Here is a 20,400-nt window from a genome sequence, read left to right on the forward strand (position 1 = left end):
ACTGCGGCCGGCGGGCGGGCTGGGAAGCGCCGCCCCTCCCGGTCTTTCCCTGCCTGCGCCCAGGTGGAACCCGGAGTGGGCTTTGTCCCTGATCGGCGGGAGTGCCTGCCCCGCAGGGACTGTTTTTGTGGGGGAAATAAAAACAATGACCGGAAGGAAAACCTCAGCCTTCAGGCCACGAAAATAAGCCATCTGGATTAGGCCAGCTCCCAGGCTGGTTTCAGGAGAGGAAAAAGACAAAAAAAAGTCTTTCCCTTTCCTCCTTTCTCCACTTTTGCTTATACAAATTTTTCCTTTATTAAGTCGAGGTGTTTTTTGTTTGTTTTAGCGTTATGGTTTTGCGCTAATTTGCTGTGAGAGTGTTCAGATGTCGGGTCCTGTGCAAGGAGTGCTCACTCCTGCGAATGCGGGGCCCTGGTCAGACTTCTCACCCTCTCTGCATTCAACTTTGCTACAGACAATGGCTTGATAGGCCACAGTGCCTAAGAGTAGTCTCTGGGTACAAAGAATCAAAAGGGGAAGTTAGTTTGCAAATGAGAACCTAGATTAGCTTTCTTCCCCTAACCCTCCCCCCCCAAAAGCCTATGATTTGGGATGACTGATTTTATTTCCTACTACGGTAGACCCTCCCCACCCCCTTTATCCACGGTTTCGCTTCCCGCAGTTCCAGTTGAGGTCAGAAAATATTAAGTTGAAAACTCCAGAAATAAATAATTCATAAGTTTTAAATGTCTTGTGCCGTTCTAAGTAACGTGATGAGGTCCTGCTCTGTCCTGCCTGGGATGTGAATCATTCCTTTGTCCAGCGCATCCACGCTATGTATGTTACCAGCCGCTAGTCATTTAGTTGTCATCTGTTTCTGTATTGTGCTGGTGTTCAAGTAACATGTTTTCCTTAATGATAGCCCCAAAGTGGAAGAGTAGTGCTGCTGGCAGTTCAAATATGCCAAAGAGAAGCCGTAAAATGTTTCTTTTAAGTGAAAAGATGAAAATTCTTGACTTAATGAAGAAAGAAAAAAGTCCTATGCTGAAGTTGCTAAGATCTACAAGAATGAAACTTCTGTCCGTGAAACTGTGAAGAAGGAAAAAGAAGTCCGTGCTAGTTTTGCTGTTGCTTCTCAAACAACAAAAAATAATGGCCACAGTGTAAGATAAATGCTTAGTTAAGATGGAAAAGGCATTATTAAGTTATGTGGGTGGAAGACATGAATAGAAACTTCCAGTTGATGGCAGGCAGCACGTTCCGCCAGAAAGCTCTGAACCTACTTGAAGACTTCAGCAAGGGGTCTTCTGAAAGGAGTGACACCAAGCCACTTACTGCAAGTAAGGGATGGTTACACAGATTAAAGAATAGGTTTGGACTGAGAAATGTAAAAACTACTGCAGTGGCTGGCTGCTGTGGAAGAAGCTGCTGCCACATTTCGGCAGAGTTGAAGTTGAAGAAGAAGGAAGGTATGTATGTATGGGGAAAAATGGTGTATATAGGGTTTGGAACTATGTGGTTTTTGGCCCCCACACGGCGTCTTGGAACATACCTCCTGTGGATAAGAGAGCTACTGTGCATATTTTTATTTGTCCATTCTTTTTTTTTTTTTTAATTCATTTTTTTTTACAGAGACAGAGTGAGTCAGAGAGAGGGATAGACAGGGACAGACAGACAGGAACGGAGAGAGATGAGAAGCATCAATCATCAGTTTTTTTGTTGCGATACCTTAGTTGTTCATTGATTGCTTTCTCATATGTGCCTTGACCGCGGTTCTTCAGCAGGCCGAGTAACCCCTTGCTGGAGCCAGTGACCTTGGGTTCAAGCTAGTGGGCTTTTTACTCAAATCAGATGAGCCCGTGCTCAAGCTGGCGACCTCGGGGCCTCAAACCTGGGTCCTCTGCATCCTAGTCCAACGCTCTATCCACTGCGCCACCGCCTGGTCAGGCCTTTGTCCATTTGTAATCCACTGTGGGCTACTGCCTTGTGTCTCCATTGGCTGTTTTCTCAGGATCCTGGCTCATACCTGTAAGCTAGACGGAATTTTTTTTTTCAGGCTCTTACATGTAATTACTTAAAAATTTTTTTTTTAATTTATTGATTTTGAGAGAGAGAGAGAAACTATTCAATTGTTCCATTTATTCATGCTTTTTTTCTTTTTTTAATTGAGAGGCAGGGAGGCAGAGACACACTCCCACATGCACCCAGACCAGGATCCACCTGGCAAACCCACTAGGGGGTGATGCTCCTTGATCTGGGTCAAGCCTGTTCAGCACCTGAGATGAGGCCATGGAGCCATCATCATTGCCTACGGCCAAATTGCTAGAACCATTCATACCATGGCTGCAGGAGGGGAATAGAGAGAGAGAGAGAAAGAGAGATAGGAAGCGGAGGGGTGAAGAAGCAGATGGTCACTTCTGTGTGTCCTGACTGGGAACGGAACCCGGGACTTCCACAAGCCAGGCTGACTCTCAGTTGTTGAGCCAATTGACCAAGGCCATGTGTGGATTCTTATATGTGCCCTGACGGGGCAGGGGGGGTGTTGAACCCATAACCTTGGTGTATAGGGTTGATGTTCCAACCAATTCAGCTGCCCAGCCAGGGCATATATAATAACTTTTTTAAAAAAATTAAGTGAGAGGCGGAGAGGCAGAGACAGACTTCTGCATGTGCCCTGACCTGGATTCACTGGGAGAAGCCCCCTACCATGCCTGCTTGTCTGGGCAGCTGCTCTGTTGCTTGGTAACCAAGCTATTTTAGCAGAGAGGCAGGCCATGGAGCCATCCTCAGCGCTTGAGGCCAACTTGGCTTGAACCATTCTATGGCTGTAGAAGGGGAAGAGGGGGAGGGAGGGTTGGAGAAGGAGATGGTCGCTTCTCCTGTGTGTCCTGACTGGGAATTGAACCTGGACTTCCACATGCCAGGTGGACACTTAACTATTAAGCTAACCGGCCAGGGCTGTAATCACTGTTTTAAAGCTAGTGTTTGGTCAGAAATGGCTGTTCTTACACTATCCTAGTCAACATTTTTTGCCCTTTCTATGAGGGCATCTTTATTTCCTTTAGGAGTGTGTGTGGTCCTGCCTTGTTTACATGTGTCTGGCCTGGTCACTAGGTATTAAACTCCTAGATGGGTAGGGATTAGGCATTTCTGCCTTTCACCCCCTTCCAGTGTACAACTGTCAAAATGCTTTGACAACTGCTAACTTTTGAATATTTCTTTTTGTGCTGGGCATTGCTGTTAAGTTCTTACTTACCACTCTTACCATTTGTTTTCTTATTTAATATTCAGAACAACCCATAATTCCATTTTATGGATGAAGAACAAGCCTAGAGAAGCTGGGTAATTTACTCTTGATTACCCAGTCAAGTAAATCTTGGATTCCAAGATTTGGATTTGGGCAACCAGATTTTTAACCCCAAAGCCATGTTCTTTGGAGCATTAGCATCCCCTGGAGGGCTTGTTAAAACAGAATTGCTAGGCCCTAACCCAGACCTTCTGATTCTGCAGATCGGGAGTGGACCCCAGTAATTAGCATTTCTGACTAGTTTCCTGGTGGTGCTGATGCTTGAGAACCACTCACAATGGAAAGTTAAGTTTTTTCTTACACATTTTATTGATTTTAGAGAGAGAGAGGAAGGGGGAGAGAGAGAGAGACAGGAACATCTATCTGGTCCTGTCTATATATGGCCTGACCTGGGTTAGAATCACCAACCTCTGCAGTTTGAAACAAAGCTCTACCAACTGAGCCATCTGGCTAGATCAATGGCAAATTACGTTTTAAGTGTCTAAAACTTACAGTAGATGTTTGCTTTTCATTACTTTAAAGCTAGATGTTAAAGAATCAAAATATAATTTGAGCTGTTTATTGTAGATTGGTTGGAAAACTTAGAGTTAAGAATTTTTATTAGCCATGATTATAAAATTAAGTCTTTAAAAAGTCTTGCTTTTTATTTTTTAAAGTCTTAGTTTTAAAAAATAAAAAATCTTGCTTGGCTGGATAGCTCTGTTGATTAGAGCAGTGTCCTGAAGCTCAGAGGTTACTGGTTCGATCTCGAGTCAGGGCACATACAGGAACAGATTGGTGTTTCTGTCTCTCTGTCTCGCTCTCTCTTCCTCTCTGGCTGAAATCAATAAATGAAAAATTATAAAAAGTCTTAGATAGCCTGACCTGTGGTGGCGCAGTGGATAAAGCGTCAACCTGGAAATGCTGAGATTGCCGGTTCAAAACCCTGGGCTTGCCTAGTCAAGGCACATATGGGAGTTGATGCTTCCTGTTCCTCCCCCCTTCTCTTTCTCACTCTCTCTCTCTCTCTCCTCTCTATAATGAATTTAAAAAAAGATCTTAGATAGCTGTAGATATTTAAGTACAGAATAAAATTAGGAGTCTAATAATCTTGGCTTGTTTTTCACTCTTTCATTCTTTATTTATTCACGGCACAGGCATTCATCTCCTAGAGATGCCTAAAGCATCCCATTACCGGCTCAGAGTATACAGTCTGGGAACCTGGAATGGGTGGGGTGATAGGTTGGGCCTATCACTGAGATAGGTTGGGCCAGGCTGAGGATAGCGGAGCAGCAGCCTGTGCTCCAGCTCTCTGTCACCCTATCCTCAGCCCCTTGTTCCTCTGAGGATTTGGCTAACATGGAAGAATATGACTGTAGGGATTTTGACTTTAAAATGTTGGCTTTTGGATTTTTTTTTTTTCCTTTTTGCAAGAGAGAGACAGGAAGAGAGATGAGAAGCATCAACTTGTATTGCGGCATTTTTAGTTGTTCGTTGCTTGCTTCTCATATGGGCCTTAGCTGAGGTGGGAACCCCAGCCAAGTCAGTGACCCCTTGCTCAAGCCAGCGACCTTGGGCTTTAAGCCATTGATTGACCTTTGATCTCAAGTCAGCGACCATGGGATTGTGATTATTATCCCACATTCGAGCTAGTGAGCCTGCACTCAAGCTGGATGAGCCTGAGGTCAAGCCAGTGACCTCTGGGTTTTGAACCTGGGTCTTCAGTGTCCTAGGTTGATGCTCTATCCACTGCATCACCACCTGGTCAAGCTTGGCTTCTTTTTATTGAGAATGGGTTTTTATTCTTTTTATTATAATGGACATTTTTTTAAAACTTTTCCATTGATTAGAGAGAAAGAGGAAGGGGGCAGGGAGGGAGGGAAAGAGAAAAAAAGCACCAACTTGTTGTTCCGCTTAGTTGTGTGCTCATTGGTTGCTTCTGGTTTGTGTTCTGACTGGAGAGTGAACCGAGACCTTCGCGTGCTGGTAGGACACTATCCATTGGGCAATCCGGCCAGGGCCTATAATGGATTTTTTTTTTTTACTCATTTTAGAGAGGAGAGGGAGAGACTGAAAGAGAGGGAGAGGAGAGACAGAGAAGAGAAGGGGGGAAGAGCTGGAAGCATCAACTCCCATATGTGCTTTGACCAGGCAAGCCCAGGATTTCGAACCGGCGACCTCAGCATTTCCAGGTCGATGCTTTATCCACTGCACCACCACAGGTCAGGCTATAAAGGATTTTTTAATGGGGAAAGTAATCTTAAATTAGCTAGGTCCTAGATTCTAGGAGGAATGTGATTAGTTTAAATTTACGCTCTATCATTTTTGATGATCCATAGATGGATGGTGTGTTCAAAACAAAATATAGATGACAAAGTCCCTAATCCAGTTTATTCTTATCTAATGGAGCAGTAAATAAAACACTGAAAAATTACTAAAACTTAACCTTTTCTAGGCCCTGGCTGGCTAGCTGAGCTGTAGAACGTCAGCCTGGCGTGTGGAAGTCTTAGGTTCAATTCCCGGCCAGGGCACACAGGAGAAGTGCCTATCTGCTTCTTCACATTTTCCCCTCTCCTTCCTCTCTCTCTCTCTCTCTCTTCCCCTCCTGCAGCCAAGGCTCCATTGGAGCAAAGTTGGCTGGGGTGCTGAGGATGGCTCCATTGCTTCCACCTCAGGGGCTAGAATGGCTCTGGCAGCAATGGTCCACGTGGGCAGAGCATTGCCCCCTGGTGGGCATGCTGGTGGATCCAGTTGGGTGCATGCAGGAGTCTTTCTGCCTCCCCGCTTCTCACTTCAGGGGAAAAAAAAGATAAACATTAAAAAATTGTCAGGAAAAAACACAACTATTTCTTTCTTTCTTTCTTTCTTTCTTTCTTTTTTTTTCTGAAGTTGGAAATGGTGAGGCAGTCAGACAGACTCCCGCATGTGCCCGACAGGGATCCACCCGGCATGCCCACCAGGGGATGATGCTCCGCCCATCTGGGGCGCTGCTCTGTTGCAACCAGAGCCTTCTAGCTCCTGAGGCAGAGGCCATGGAGCCGTCCTCAGCGCCCAGGCCAACCTCACTCCAATGGAGCCTTGGCTGCGGGAGGAGAAGAGAGAGACAGAGAGGAAGGAGAGGGGGAGGGGGTGGAGAAGCAGATGGGTGCTTCTGTGTGCCCTGGCTGGGAATCGAACCCAGGACTTATGCATGCCAGGCCGACTGGCCACTGAGCCAACTGGCCAGGGCCTTTTTTTTTTTTTTTTTTTAGCGAGAGACAGGGACAGACAGACAGGAAGGGAGAGATATGAGAAACATCAACTCAGAGTTGTTCATTGATTGCTTTTTCATATATTCCTTGACTGAGTGGCTTCAGCCGAGTCAGTGACCCCTTGCTCAAGTTGGCAACTCTGCTCTCAAGCTGGTGACCTTAGGGTTTTTTTTTTTTGTTTTTTTTTCCTGAAGCTAGAAACGGGAGAGACAGTCAGACAGACTCCCGCATGTGCCCGACCGGGATCCACCCAGCACACCCACCAGGGGGCGACGCTCTGCCCAGCAGGGGGCGATGCTCTGCCCCTCCGAGGCGTCACTCTGTTGAGACCAGAGCCACTCGAGCGGGGCAGAGGCCAAGGAGCCATCCCTAGCGCCCGGGCCATCTTTGCTCCAATGGAGCCTTGGCTACGGGAGGGGAAGAGAGAGACAGAGAGGAAGGAGAGGGGGAGGGGTGGAGAAGCAGATGGGCGCTTCTCCTGTGTGCCCTGGCCGGGAATCGAACCCGGGACTTCTGCACGCCAGGCCGACGCTCTACCACTGAGCCAACCGGCCAGGGCCGACCTTAGGGTTTTGAACCGGGGTCCTCAGTGTCCCAGGCTGATGCTCTGTTCCCTGCACCACCACCTGGTCAGGCTTAATCTTTGCTTTTATTACTGGTGACTATTTGTATTGTGTTCTATCTAATTCAGTTCTACTGTTTAATTTTTCGAGGAAAATGGAAGTTTTTAGCCTGACCAGGCAGTGGCGCAGTGGATAGAGCGTTGGGCTGGGATGCCGAGGACCCAGGTTTGAGACCCCGAGGTCGCCAGCTTGAACATGGGCTCATCTGGTTTGAGCAGAGCTCACTAGCTTGAGCCTAAGGTCTCTGGCTTGAGCAAGGGGTCACTCAGTCTGCTGAATCCCCCCTCAAGGCACATGAGAAAGCAATCAATGAATAACTAAGGTGCCGCAACAAAGAATTGATGCTTCTCATCTCTCTCCCTTCCTGTCTGTCTGTCCCTATCTGTCCCTCTCTCTGACTCTCTCTGTCTCTGTCACACAAAAACAAACAAAAAAAAGAAAATACAAGTTTTTAAATATTGCAGTCTTCTTAATGGTTTTGGTTATAATTAACATTAAATTGTCTTAACTTTTGGGTTCATTAGATGCCCATCAAGTAATTTTTATATACCGTGTTTCCCCATGTATAAGATGATCCCATGTATAAGAAGCACCTTAATTTTGGGGCCCGAAATTTGAAAAAAAATGTATTACATAAAGTAATTGAACTGAAGTTTTATTCATTATAAAATTTATACAACTACTCATCACTGTCAAAACTCCCATCCATTAGCTTGTACTCATCTGTATCTGATGATAATTCAGTCTTCAACAACGAGCACAAAAAGCACAAAAAAGCAGGAAAGGCAACTAAAAAACTACAACCACTGTATAAGATGCACCCAGTTTTTAGACCCAAATTTTTCAAAAAGAGTGCGTCTTATACATGGGGAAATACAGTATGTTTAGGGGAAAGCATTTTTTAAAAGACTTGGAGAAGCTATACTCTGAGAATGTATTTCACTTTTTAGAAATGCATTAAAGGCAACTTACTTGAAAGTAATTATTAAGAATTTTATCAATGGCAGTCTGCAAAAGGTCATTCATAGCATTTTTGTTTAAAAGTTGTATACATTTTGCCTGGTGATGGAACATAGTGATTAAAGTGTTGACCTGGAATGCTGAGGTTACCAGTTTGAAATCCTAGGGTTGTCCTGTTAAGGCCCATACAAGCAATCAGTGACAACTAAAGTGAAGCAGCTATGAGCTGGTACCTCTTGCTCTCCCACCCCTCTTTCTCTCTCTCTCTTGAATTAAAATGGCAACATGATTATATTATGGTTTAATTGTAGAAGCAGGGAGTAATGAAGCTTTATTTAGGATATCTGGTTAAAATGAGGCTTGATTTATTCATGATCCCATGCTCAAGCTGGCGAGTCTGCTCAAGCTGGTGAGCCCTGGATCACGCGTTGATATCAGGGTTTTGAAGCTGGAATCTCAGTATCCGAGGTAGCATCCCAGATCGACTCTTTCCACTGCGCCAGCACTGGTCAGGCAGAACTTATACATTTTTTTAATTTAAATTTTATTAAATTTTATTTATTATTAAATAAATTTATTTAAATTTTATTTATTATTGTTTTTTACAGGGATAGAGAGAGGGATAGACAGGGACAGACACAGGAACGGAGAGAGATGAGAAGCATCAATCATCAGTTTTTCGTTGTGCATTGAGACACCTTAGTTGTTCATTGATTGCTTTCTCATATGTGCCTTGACCGCGGGCCTTCAGCAGACCAAGTAACCCCTTGCTCGAGCCAGCGACCTTGGGTCCAAGCTGGTGAGCTTTTGCTCAAACCAGATGAGCCCGCGCTCAAGCTGGTGACCTCTGGGTCTTGAACCTGGGTCCTTCTGCATCCCAGTCTGATGCTCTTATCTACTACGCCACTGCGCCACTGTCAGGCCGACCTTATACACTTCTAATGTATATGTATAATATAAAGACTAATGTCTACCTTGCAAATAGTGAATTTATAATTAAAAAGCCTCTGAAACTGGTTACCCAAAGATAGATTAATTCACCTTTTTTCTATCTTCAGCTATTGCCGGTTTTGGAGGTTGTGCTTTTTTTCCCCAAAGGGGATATTGATATACAATATTTGAGTTAGAAATTAGTAGAGAAGTTGAAGGGTAGTTGCAATTTCTTTGCTTTTATAGCGCAAATAAAGGAGATAAGAAATAATTTGTGGCCAGGACTGACTCTAAGGAAATGTTTTTACTAGGAATTGACAGTTTGGCCCTGGCAGGGTAGCTTAGTTGGTTATAGCATCGTCCTGAAGCAGAGGTTGCCAGTTAGTCCCAGTTAGGGCACATACAGGCAGGAGCAGATTGATGTTTCTCTCTCTCTCTCTCTCTCTCTCTCTCTCTCTCCCCCCCCCTCCTCTCCTTCCCTTTCTCTCTCACTAAAATCAATTAAAAAAAAAAAAGACAATTTGATTGAAAGCTGCGAAAACTGCTGCATCATTATATTTTGATAAAGCTCTTTGACTGCAACGTAAATGTGAATAGGCTTGTATAGTTTGAATTTTCAGACAGATACTAGTTTAAGGAAAATGAGGTATTAGAACTGAATTAAAATGAATAAAATCTGAGGTCTTAGCCTCAGCCTTTAAAACATTTAGCTTAAATTAATTTAGTTGTGATATGGTAATTTGACAAAGGAAGGGACAGCATAAGAGGTGGGCAAAAGTTGGTAAATTACCAGCCATCATTACTTAAAGGATAAATCATAAGTAAAGATACAAAATAATAACTGTAATTATAAGATACAATACAAATAAATAAATAATACAAGAATAAACTTTCATGTACTCACAATTGTAAACCTATTTTTGCCCGCCACTGTATGTTATAAGTTCTTTACACATGGGGAAAGAGCAGAGAAATTGACCCAGGTACTAGAATTTGTTTAAAATTGGCTAAAGAGGTAAAGGGGGATTCATTAGTGCCACTTCTTGTCTTTTTCTTTTCTTCCTTATATGCCATTTTAAGCATTTTAAAACATTTTAAATTCAATGGAATTAATTAAATTCACAGTGTTAAAACCATCACAACTAATTCTAAAATTTTATCACCTCAAATAGAAACTCTGTACCCATTAAGCAATAACTCCATTCTTCCCTCCCCGTAGTCCTGGTAACCATAGTCTATTTCTGTCACTGTGAATGTGCCTATTTTAGATATTTCATATCAGTAGAGTCATACAGTATTTGTCATTTTGTGTTTGGCTTATCTCAGTATATTGTTTTCAAGGTTAATCTGCATTTTAGCATGTATTAGAACTTAATTTTTTTATAACTGAATAAAATTCCTTTGTATGATATACCACATTTTATTTATCTATTCATCCATTGATGAACATTTAGGTTGTTTCTACATTTTGGCTGTTATGAATATTGCAGCCATGAACATTGATGTGCAAGTATACTTTTAATATCTGTTTTCAAATTATTTTGTATATATTTAGGAATCAAATTACTGAGTCATTTTTTTTTTAAATTTTTCCATTGATAGAGAAGCATCAACTTGCTGTTCCACTTAGTTTCATTTAGTTATGTGTTTATTATTTTTTTAAGTGAGAGGAACGGGCATAGAGAAACAGACTCCTTGCATGCACCCTGACTGGGATCCACCTGGCAACCCCCATCTGGGGCTGATGCTCTGCCCATGTGGGGCTATGCTTATAACTGAGCTATTTTTAGCACCTGAGGTAGAGAGGCTCCATGGAGCCATTCTCAGCACTGGATGCTGATGTGTTTGAATTAATTGAGTCGTGGCTGCGGAAAGGGGAGAGAGGAAGGGTTGGGAGGAGAGAAGCAGATGATCACTTCTCCTATGTGCCCTGACCAGGAATCGAACCAGGGACTTCCACAAACCCGGTCGACACTCTACTGCTGAGTCAACTGGCCAGGGCCTAGTTGTGTACTTTCTGATTCCTACTCATATGAGCCCTGACTAGAGGTTCGCATGTGACTTTGGTATGCCTGGATGATGCTTCATCCACTGAACACCTGGCCAGGGCTTCTTTTCTTTCTCATACTTTTTTTGGAGCAGAAGAATTTGGATGGTTCTGAACAAATCTCTTAATAGTATAGCTAATCCTTACATTTATTTCACTTAGCATAATGTCCTCAAGGTTCGTCCATGTTATTGGATGTGTCTGAATTTCCTCTTTAATCCTCACTGTGATTTTTGGATATTTGAAGTTTTTGTAGTATGGCAAAGAAAATTAAAAAATTTTCTAAGCCCTGGCCGGTTGGCTCAGCGGTAGAGCGTCGGCCTAGCGTGCGGAGAACCCGGGTTCGATTCCCGGCCAGGGCACACAGGAGAAGCGCCCATTTGCTTTTCCACCCCTCCGCCGCACTTTCCCTCTCTGTCTCTCTCTTCCCCTCCCGCAGCCAAGGCTCCATTGGAGCAAAGATGGCCCGGGCGCTGGGGATGGCTCTGTGGCTTCTGCCCCAGGCGCTAGAGTGGCTATGGTCGCAACATGGCGACGCCCAGGATGGGCAGAGCATCGCCCCCTGGTGGGCAGAGCGTCGCCCCTGGTGGGCGTGCCGGGTGGATCCCGGTCGGGCGCATGCGGGAGTCTGTCTGACTGTCTCTCCCTGTTTCCAGCTTCAGTAAAATGAAAAAAAAAAAAATTAAAAAAAAATTTTCTAAATTTATTTTTAGAGGAGAGAATAGGGAGGGAGTAGCAGGAAACATCAATTCATAGTAGTAGTTTCTTTTTTCTTTTTTTGTGATAGAGACAGAGAGGGACAGATAGGGACAGACAGGAAGGAAGAGAGATGAGAAGCATCAATTCTTTGTTGCAGCTCCTTAGTTGCTCACTGATTGCTTTCTCATATGTGCCTTGACTGGGGAGTTACAGTAGAGCAAGTGACCCCTTGCTCAAGCCAGCAACCGTGGGCTTTAAGCCAGTCACCTTTGGGCTCAAGCCAGCAGGCCCATGCTCAAGCCGGCAATTTAGAAGTTTCAAACCTGGGTCTTCTGCCTCCCCATCCGATGCTCTACCCACTGCCACAACCTGGTCAGGCAGTAGTTGTTTCTTATGTGTGCCTTGACCAGGCAAGCCCAGGGTTTTGAACTAGCAACTTCAGCATTCCAGGTTGACGCTTTATCCACTGCACTACCACAGATCTAGTGGAAATAATTTTTTAAAAACTACTGTATAATACTTGACCAGGCAGTGGTACAGTGGATAGAGCTTTGCTCGGGGCAGCTAAGGACCCAAGGTTCGAAACTCTGAGGTTGCTGTCTTGAGCCAGGGCTCATCTGGCTTGAGTGCGGGATCCTAGACATGACCCCATGGTTGCTGGCTTAGAGCCCAAGGTCACTGGCTTGAACAAGGGGTCACTGGCTCGGCTGGAGCCTCACTGGTCAAGGTGTATATGAGAAAGCAATCAATCAGTGAACAAACAAGGTGCCACAACTATGAGTCGATGTTTCCCATCTCTCTCTCTCTCTTCCTGTCTGTCCCTGCCTGTCTGTCACTCTTGCAAAAAACTAACAGAAAACAAAATAAACTACTTTATCAGATTATTATACATTGATACTGTGATAAGATATTACTGTATAAGCTGAGAGTAGTGAAGAGTTGGTTAAAATGAGCCCTGGTTAGACAGCCTGTGAAGATTTCTGATTATATAGGTCCCATACTTTTTGATTGCATTTACATACATGGGCCTTAGTATATTTATAGTAACTTAAAAATTGTTTCTGATTCTGTATTTTTGTCAGATTGATTGCTTCCTGTATAGCTTTTAGAGTAAGTTTTTTTGGGTATGTTGTAAAACAGTGAGGTAATTACTTCACTCAACTAGATAATCACTTTTTGAATTTATTTCATAATTTCCCCCTTTATTTGTAACCTTATCTGTAAGAAAAATAGCAAAATGAGTGTTTGAACTATTATTGTTCACTATTCATCTTCTATATCTAGTCAGGTTTGGAAAATAAGGAGTCCTTTCTTATATTTGGAACAGTGCTTATTTATTCACTTAACCAACATATTGAGGGCCTTTGGTTTAGGTATTCTGTGAGGCCCCAAAACACAATCTGTTTCTTGAGCATAACGGTATGCACAAATGATAACTTTTTGTTGAGAGCTTCTGGATAAAGACTAGTTTAGGGCCCTGGTTGGTTGGTTCAGTGGATAGAGTGTCGACCCTGTGTATGGAAGTCCTGAGTTTGACTCCCAGTCAGGGCACCAGTGAGAAGCAAATGGTTGCTTCTTTCCCCTCCCCCCTCGCAGCCTGTGGCTTGATTGGTTTGAACGTTGGCCTATGGGCGCTGAGAATAACTTGATTGACTTGAGCATTGGCCCCAGACGGGGGTTGCCGGTGGATCCAAGTTGGGGTGCCTGCCCGAGTCTATCTCTCCTCCTCTCACTTAAGAAAAAAATTAAAAAACTAGTTTAGTTTGTATATTCAGTCTACTTTACTTTTTTATATGTTTGGAGTAAGGTGACTTTAAGTTAAATTTTAAAAGTCTCTGAGTACATTAGATTAAGGAAATTTTTATGTTTGCATATGGATGGATGCTTTAAAAGATGCGTGTAATTTATTTCAAAACAGATTTATTAAAAAAAATAACAGATTTATGGCAGTGGGTTTCAACTGCCGGTCCACCAGAAATTTCGTGCCAGTCTGTGAAAGAGTTAACCAACCAAAATATATGAAGATTATAGAGTATATAATCATTGGGTCTGTAATCTTCATACATCTGGGTGGTTAACTCTTTTATGGACTGGCAGAAATTTCTGGTGGACTGGCAGTTGAAAACAACTGATTTATTGTATACCTTAAACTTGAAAACATTGTGTCAATTCTATCTCAATAAAGTTGAGAAAAATAAGTAAAAATATATGTTAAAAATCCATAATTTATTTTAAGACTTTTCTGTTTAATTTTCTTCCTCATCAGAAAATAGGTTATTTTATTTTGTAGGGATAATTAAAGCAGTTGGGGAAATTTTCACTCTATCAAACTTGTTTGTAGTATTTATATATATTAAAATCAATAGATAAATATACATGTATTTTTAAAGTAACTATTTTAATGAAATTTGAATTTTAAATGCTTACTCAGTTTACTGAATGCTTATGTGAAACACAATATCAGGTACTAAATATTCTGATAACCTTGTGAGGTAAGTGCACATGTTAATATCTTTTTCTAGACTGGTAGATTTAAGATTAAAGAATCTAGCCTTGGCTAGTGGTGGTGCAGTTGATAAGAGTGTCGCCCTGGAATGCTGTGGTTTCTGGTTGGAAACCCTGAGATCCCCGGCTTGAGCCCAAGGGTCACTGGCTTGGCTTGAGGTCCTCCCCCACTCGCCCCCGTCAAGGTACATATGAGAAGCAGTCAATGAACAACTAAAGTGAAGCAACTATGAATTGATGCTTTAACGCTCTCTTCTTCCTCTTTCCCTTCCCCTCTGTCTCTCAAATTAATAAAAAAGTAAAATTAAAATACAGACCTATGTGGTAAAAAAAAGAATCCCATATCTTGTATTGGAGATAGGACCTGAATTCAGAACTTTGCTCTGATTCCAAAGTTGGCATTTGTAATAGCTTGGCTCTGTTGTCTGCATTCTGGGAACAATATATTTAAAAATAAGGATAGACTTAGAACATGATTACTTGATTTTTATTTCCTTTTCTGATTCATACAAAGTTAGGAAAAGAACAGTGATGTAGTTTTTCCAGTACCAAATGATTTTTAAATTTAGTGTAAGGTCAAATGGACACACTCTTTGTCTATTGACAGGGCAAGCTGCTGCTTTTTAAAAATCTAGACTATGTAAATTGTAATTTATGCATGCATAAAAGTTTTTTCTTAAACTATACTGCCATGTAAAGTTGTGGTTGTTTCTTAATAGCTGAAAGGTGCTTTTTTTGTTGTTTCTTTTAAATGTTCATTTTATTGATTTTAGAGAAAGAAGAAGGGCGTATTCACGAGAGATAACCAACCGAGCTATCCAGTCAAAGCTGATAAGATTTTTTTTTTTTTTTTTTTTTTTTTCATTTTTCTGAAGCTTGGAAACAGGGAGAGACAGTCAGACAGACTCCCGCATGCGCCCGACCGGGATCCACCCGGCACGCCCACCAGGGGCGATGCTCTGCCCACCAGGGGGCGATGCTCTGCCCATCCTGGGCGTCGCCATGTTGTGACCAGAGCCACTCTAGCGCCTGAGGCAGAGGCCACAGAGCCATCCCCAGCGCCCGGGCCATCTTTGCTCCAATGGAGCCCTGGCTGCGGGAGGGGAAGAGAGAGACAGAGAGGAAAGCACGGCGGAGGGGTGGAGAAGCAAATGGGTGCTTCTCCTGTGTGCCCTGGCCGGGAATCGAACCCGGGTCCTCCACACGCTAGGCCGACGCTCTACCGTTGAGCCAACCGGCCAGGGCCCTGATAAGATTTTTAAAATTTGTTTTTTGAGGATATTATTATGGCTATTATGAAACTCAGAATTGAACTTATGATCCTCGAATTGGGCAGGTCCTCTTTCCCTGGCCTTGTTATATTATTTTGACATTCTTCCCTTTACCAGGCTTAAATTTTCTTATTTTTGTTTATTTAATTATTTTTAGCTATTTCTATTCTCTGAACATTTATTTATTTGTTTGTTTGTTTTGGAAATGGGGTAGAGAAGAGTATGAATTTTATTTTTTTAAGTGAGAGGAGGGGAGATAGTGAGAAAGATTCCTGCATGTGCCCCAACCAGGATCCACCCGACAACTCTCATCTGGGACCGATGTTTGGATCAACTGAGTTATCCTCAGTGCCTGGAGCTGGTGCTCAAACCAGTTGAGCCACTGGTTGTGAGAGGGGAAGAGAGAGAGAAGGGGGAGAGGATGGGGAAGAGAAGCATTTGGTCGCATCCCATGTGTTCCTTGACTGGAATCAAACCTGGGACGTCTGCAAGCTGGGCTGATGCTATATCCACTAAGCCACCCAATGGCCAAGGTCTAAAATTTTAAGTATTACAGTATAGTTGCAGATCTTTTCAAATCTTAGCCCTTCAAATGTGTTTTGTTTCTTCTTGAGGGAGTCACTTGGTTTTTACTGATATGATTGCCAGCTTTATTTCAGCAGATAGAAATGAGTAATTTAGTATCTTAATATATAAGCATAGCCTCTTATAAAAACTTAAAATCCTTGACTTCAGTAAATCAATCGATCAAAATTTTGTTTTAGGGGTTTATTATTTTATTTTATTTTAGCACGTACGTGAGATAAGGAGGGAGGGACAGACAGGAACAGACAGAAAGGAAGGGAGAGATGAGAAGCATCAATTCTTCATTGTGGCACCTTAGTTGTTCATTGATCGCTTTCTCCTATGTGCCTTGACCAGAGGGCTCCAGCAGAGTGAGTGATACCTTGCTCAAGCCAGTGACCTTGGGTTCAAGCCAGTGACCATGGGCTTAAAGTTGGATGAGCCTGCACTCAACCTTAGCATTCCAGGCCAAAGCCTATCCATTGTGCCACTGCATGGTCAGGCTGGATAGGTTTTTTTTTTTTTTTTTTTTTTTCTTTTCTTTTTATTTTCTCTGAAGCTGGAAATGGGGAGAGACAGTCAGACAGACTCCCGCATGTGCCCGACCGGGATCCACCCGGCACGCCCACCAGGGGCGATGCTCTGCCCACCAGGGGGCGATGCTCTGCCCATCCTGGGCGTCGCCATGTTGTGACCAGAGCCACTCTAGCGCCTGAGGCAGAGGCCACAGAGCCATCCCCAGGGCCCGGGCCATCTTTGCTCCAATGGAGCCCTGGCTGCGGGAGGGGAAGAGAGAGACAGAGAGGAAAGCACGGCGGAGGGGTGGAGAAGCAAATGGGTGCTTCTCCTGTGTGCCCTGGCCGGGAATCGAACCCGGGTCCTCCACACGCTAGGCCGACGCTCTACCGTTGAGCCAACCGGCCAGGGCCCTGATAAGATTTTTAAAATTTGTTTTTTGAGGACATTATTATGGCTATTATGAAACTCAGAATTGAACTTATGATCCTCGAATTGGGCAGGTCCTCTTTCCCTGGCCTTGTTATATTATTTTGACATTCTTCCCTTTACCAGGCTTAAATTTTCTTATTTTTGTTTATTTAATTATTTTTAGCTATTTCTATTCTCTGAACATTTATTTATTTGTTTGTTTGTTTTGGAAATGGGGTAGAGAAGAGTATGAATTTTATTTTTTTAAGTGAGAGGAGGGGAGATAGTGAGAAAGATTCCTGCATGTGCCCCAACCAGGATCCACCCGACAACTCTCATCTGGGACCGATGTTTGGATCAACTGAGTTATCCTCAGTGCCTGGAGCTGGTGCTCAAACCAGTTGAGCCACTGGTTGTGAGAGGGGAAGAGAGAGAGAAGGGGGAGAGGATGGGGAAGAGAAGCATTTGGTCGCATCCCATGTGTTCCTTGACTGGAATCAAACCTGGGACGTCTGCAAGCTGGGCTGATGCTATATCCACTAAGCCACCCAATGGCCAAGGTCTAAAATTTTAAGTATTACAGTATAGTTGCAGATCTTTTCAAATCTTAGCCCTTCAAATGTGTTTTGTTTCTTCTTGAGGGAGTCACTTGGTTTTTACTGATATGATTGCCAGCTTTATTTCAGCAGATAGAAATGAGTAATTTAGTATCTTAATATATAAGCATAGCCTCTTATAAAAACTTAAAATCCTTGACTTCAGTAAATCAATCGATCAAAATTTTGTTTTAGGGGTTTATTATTTTATTTTATTTTAGCACGTACGTGAGATAAGGAGGGAGGGACAGACAGGAACAGACAGAAAGGAAGGGAGAGATGAGAAGCATCAATTCTTCATTGTGGCACCTTAGTTGTTCATTGATCGCTTTCTCCTATGTGCCTTGACCAGAGGGCTCCAGCAGAGTGAGTGATACCTTGCTCAAGCCAGTGACCTTGGGTTCAAGCCAGTGACCATGGGCTTAAAGTTGGATGAGCCTGCACTCAACCTTAGCATTCCAGGCCAAAGCCTATCCATTGTGCCACTGCATGGTCAGGCTGGATAGGTTTTTTTTTTTTTTTTTTTTTTTCTTTTCTTTTTATTTTCTCTGAAGCTGGAAATGGGGAGAGACAGTCAGACAGACTCCCGCATGTGCCCGACCGGGATCCACCCGGCACGCCCACCAGGGGCGATGCTCTGCCCACCAGGGGGCGATGCTCTGCCCATCCTGGGCGTCGCCATGTTGTGACCAGAGCCACTCTAGCGCCTGAGGCAGAGGCCACAGAGCCATCCCCAGGGCCCGGGCCATCTTTGCTCCAATGGAGCCCTGGCTGCGGGAGGGGAAGAGAGAGACAGAGAGGAAAGCACGGCGGAGGGGTGGAGAAGCAAATGGGTGCTTCTCCTGTGTGCCCTGGCCGGGAATCGAACCCGGGTCCTCCACACGCTAGGCCGACGCTCTACCGTTGAGCCAACCGGCCAGGGCCCTGATAAGATTTTTAAAATTTGTTTTTTGAGGACATTATTATGGCTATTATGAAACTCAGAATTGAACTTATGATCCTCGAATTGGGCAGGTCCTCTTTCCCTGGCCTTGTTATATTATTTTGACATTCTTCCCTTTACCAGGCTTAAATTTTCTTATTTTTGTTTATTTAATTATTTTTAGCTATTTCTATTCTCTGAACATTTATTTATTTGTTTGTTTGTTTTGGAAATGGGGTAGAGAAGAGTATGAATTTTATTTTTTTAAGTGAGAGGAGGGGAGATAGTGAGAAAGATTCCTGCATGTGCCCCAACCAGGATCCACCCGACAACTCTCATCTGGGACCGATGTTTGGATCAACTGAGTTATCCTCAGTGCCTGGAGCTGGTGCTCAAACCAGTTGAGCCACTGGTTGTGAGAGGGGAAGAGAGAGAGAAGGGGGAGAGGATGGGGAAGAGAAGCATTTGGTCGCATCCCATGTGTTCCTTGACTGGAATCAAACCTGGGACGTCTGCAAGCTGGGCTGATGCTATATCCACTAAGCCACCCAATGGCCAAGGTCTAAAATTTTAAGTATTACAGTATAGTTGCAGATCTTTTCAAATCTTAGCCCTTCAAATGTGTTTTGTTTCTTCTTGAGGGAGTCACTTGGTTTTTACTGATATGATTGCCAGCTTTATTTCAGCAGATAGAAATGAGTAATTTAGTATCTTAATATATAAGCATAGCCTCTTATAAAAACTTAAAATCCTTGACTTCAGTAAATCAATCGATCAAAATTTTGTTTTAGGGGTTTATTATTTTATTTTATTTTAGCACGTACGTGAGATAAGGAGGGAGGGACAGACAGGAACAGACAGAAAGGAAGGGAGAGATGAGAAGCATCAATTCTTCATTGTGGCACCTTAGTTGTTCATTGATCGCTTTCTCCTATGTGCCTTGACCAGAGGGCTCCAGCAGAGTGAGTGATACCTTGCTCAAGCCAGTGACCTTGGGTTCAAGCCAGTGACCATGGGCTTAAAGTTGGATGAGCCTGCACTCAACCTTAGCATTCCAGGCCAAAGCCTATCCATTGTGCCACTGCATGGTCAGGCTGGATAGGTTTTTTTTTTTTTTTTTTTTTTTCTTTTCTTTTTATTTTCTCTGAAGCTGGAAATGGGGAGAGACAGTCAGACAGACTCCCGCATGTGCCCGACCGGGATCCACCCGGCACGCCCACCAGGGGCGATGCTCTGCCCACCAGGGGGCGATGCTCTGCCCATCCTGGGCGTCGCCATGTTGTGACCAGAGCCACTCTAGCGCCTGAGGCAGAGGCCACAGAGCCATCCCCAGGGCCCGGGCCATCTTTGCTCCAATGGAGCCCTGGCTGCGGGAGGGGAAGAGAGAGACAGAGAGGAAAGCACGGCGGAGGGGTGGAGAAGCAAATGGGTGCTTCTCCTGTGTGCCCTGGCCGGGAATCGAACCCGGGTCCTCCACACGCTAGGCCGACGCTCTACCGTTGAGCCAACCGGCCAGGGCCCTGATAAGATTTTTAAAATTTGTTTTTTGAGGACATTATTATGGCTATTATGAAACTCAGAATTGAACTTATGATCCTCGAATTGGGCAGGTCCTCTTTCCCTGGCCTTGTTATATTATTTTGACATTCTTCCCTTTACCAGGCTTAAATTTTCTTATTTTTGTTTATTTAATTATTTTTAGCTATTTCTATTCTCTGAACATTTATTTATTTGTTTGTTTGTTTTGGAAATGGGGTAGAGAAGAGTATGAATTTTATTTTTTTAAGTGAGAGGAGGGGAGATAGTGAGAAAGATTCCTGCATGTGCCCCAACCAGG

At 43.5% G+C, this 20,400-nt stretch overlaps 1 protein-coding gene across 13 annotated transcripts in view; it reads left to right on the top strand.

The window, feature by feature from the left end:
* Positions 1-20,400, top strand: part of GTF2I (general transcription factor IIi) — a 135,797-nt gene that overhangs the window by 4,805 nt on the left and 110,592 nt on the right. The gene's annotated exons all lie outside the window — the stretch shown is intronic.

This window comes from Saccopteryx bilineata, chromosome 4 (genome assembly GCF_036850765.1).
Source record: "Saccopteryx bilineata isolate mSacBil1 chromosome 4, mSacBil1_pri_phased_curated, whole genome shotgun sequence".
Taxonomy (NCBI): Eukaryota; Metazoa; Chordata; class Mammalia; order Chiroptera; family Emballonuridae; genus Saccopteryx; species Saccopteryx bilineata.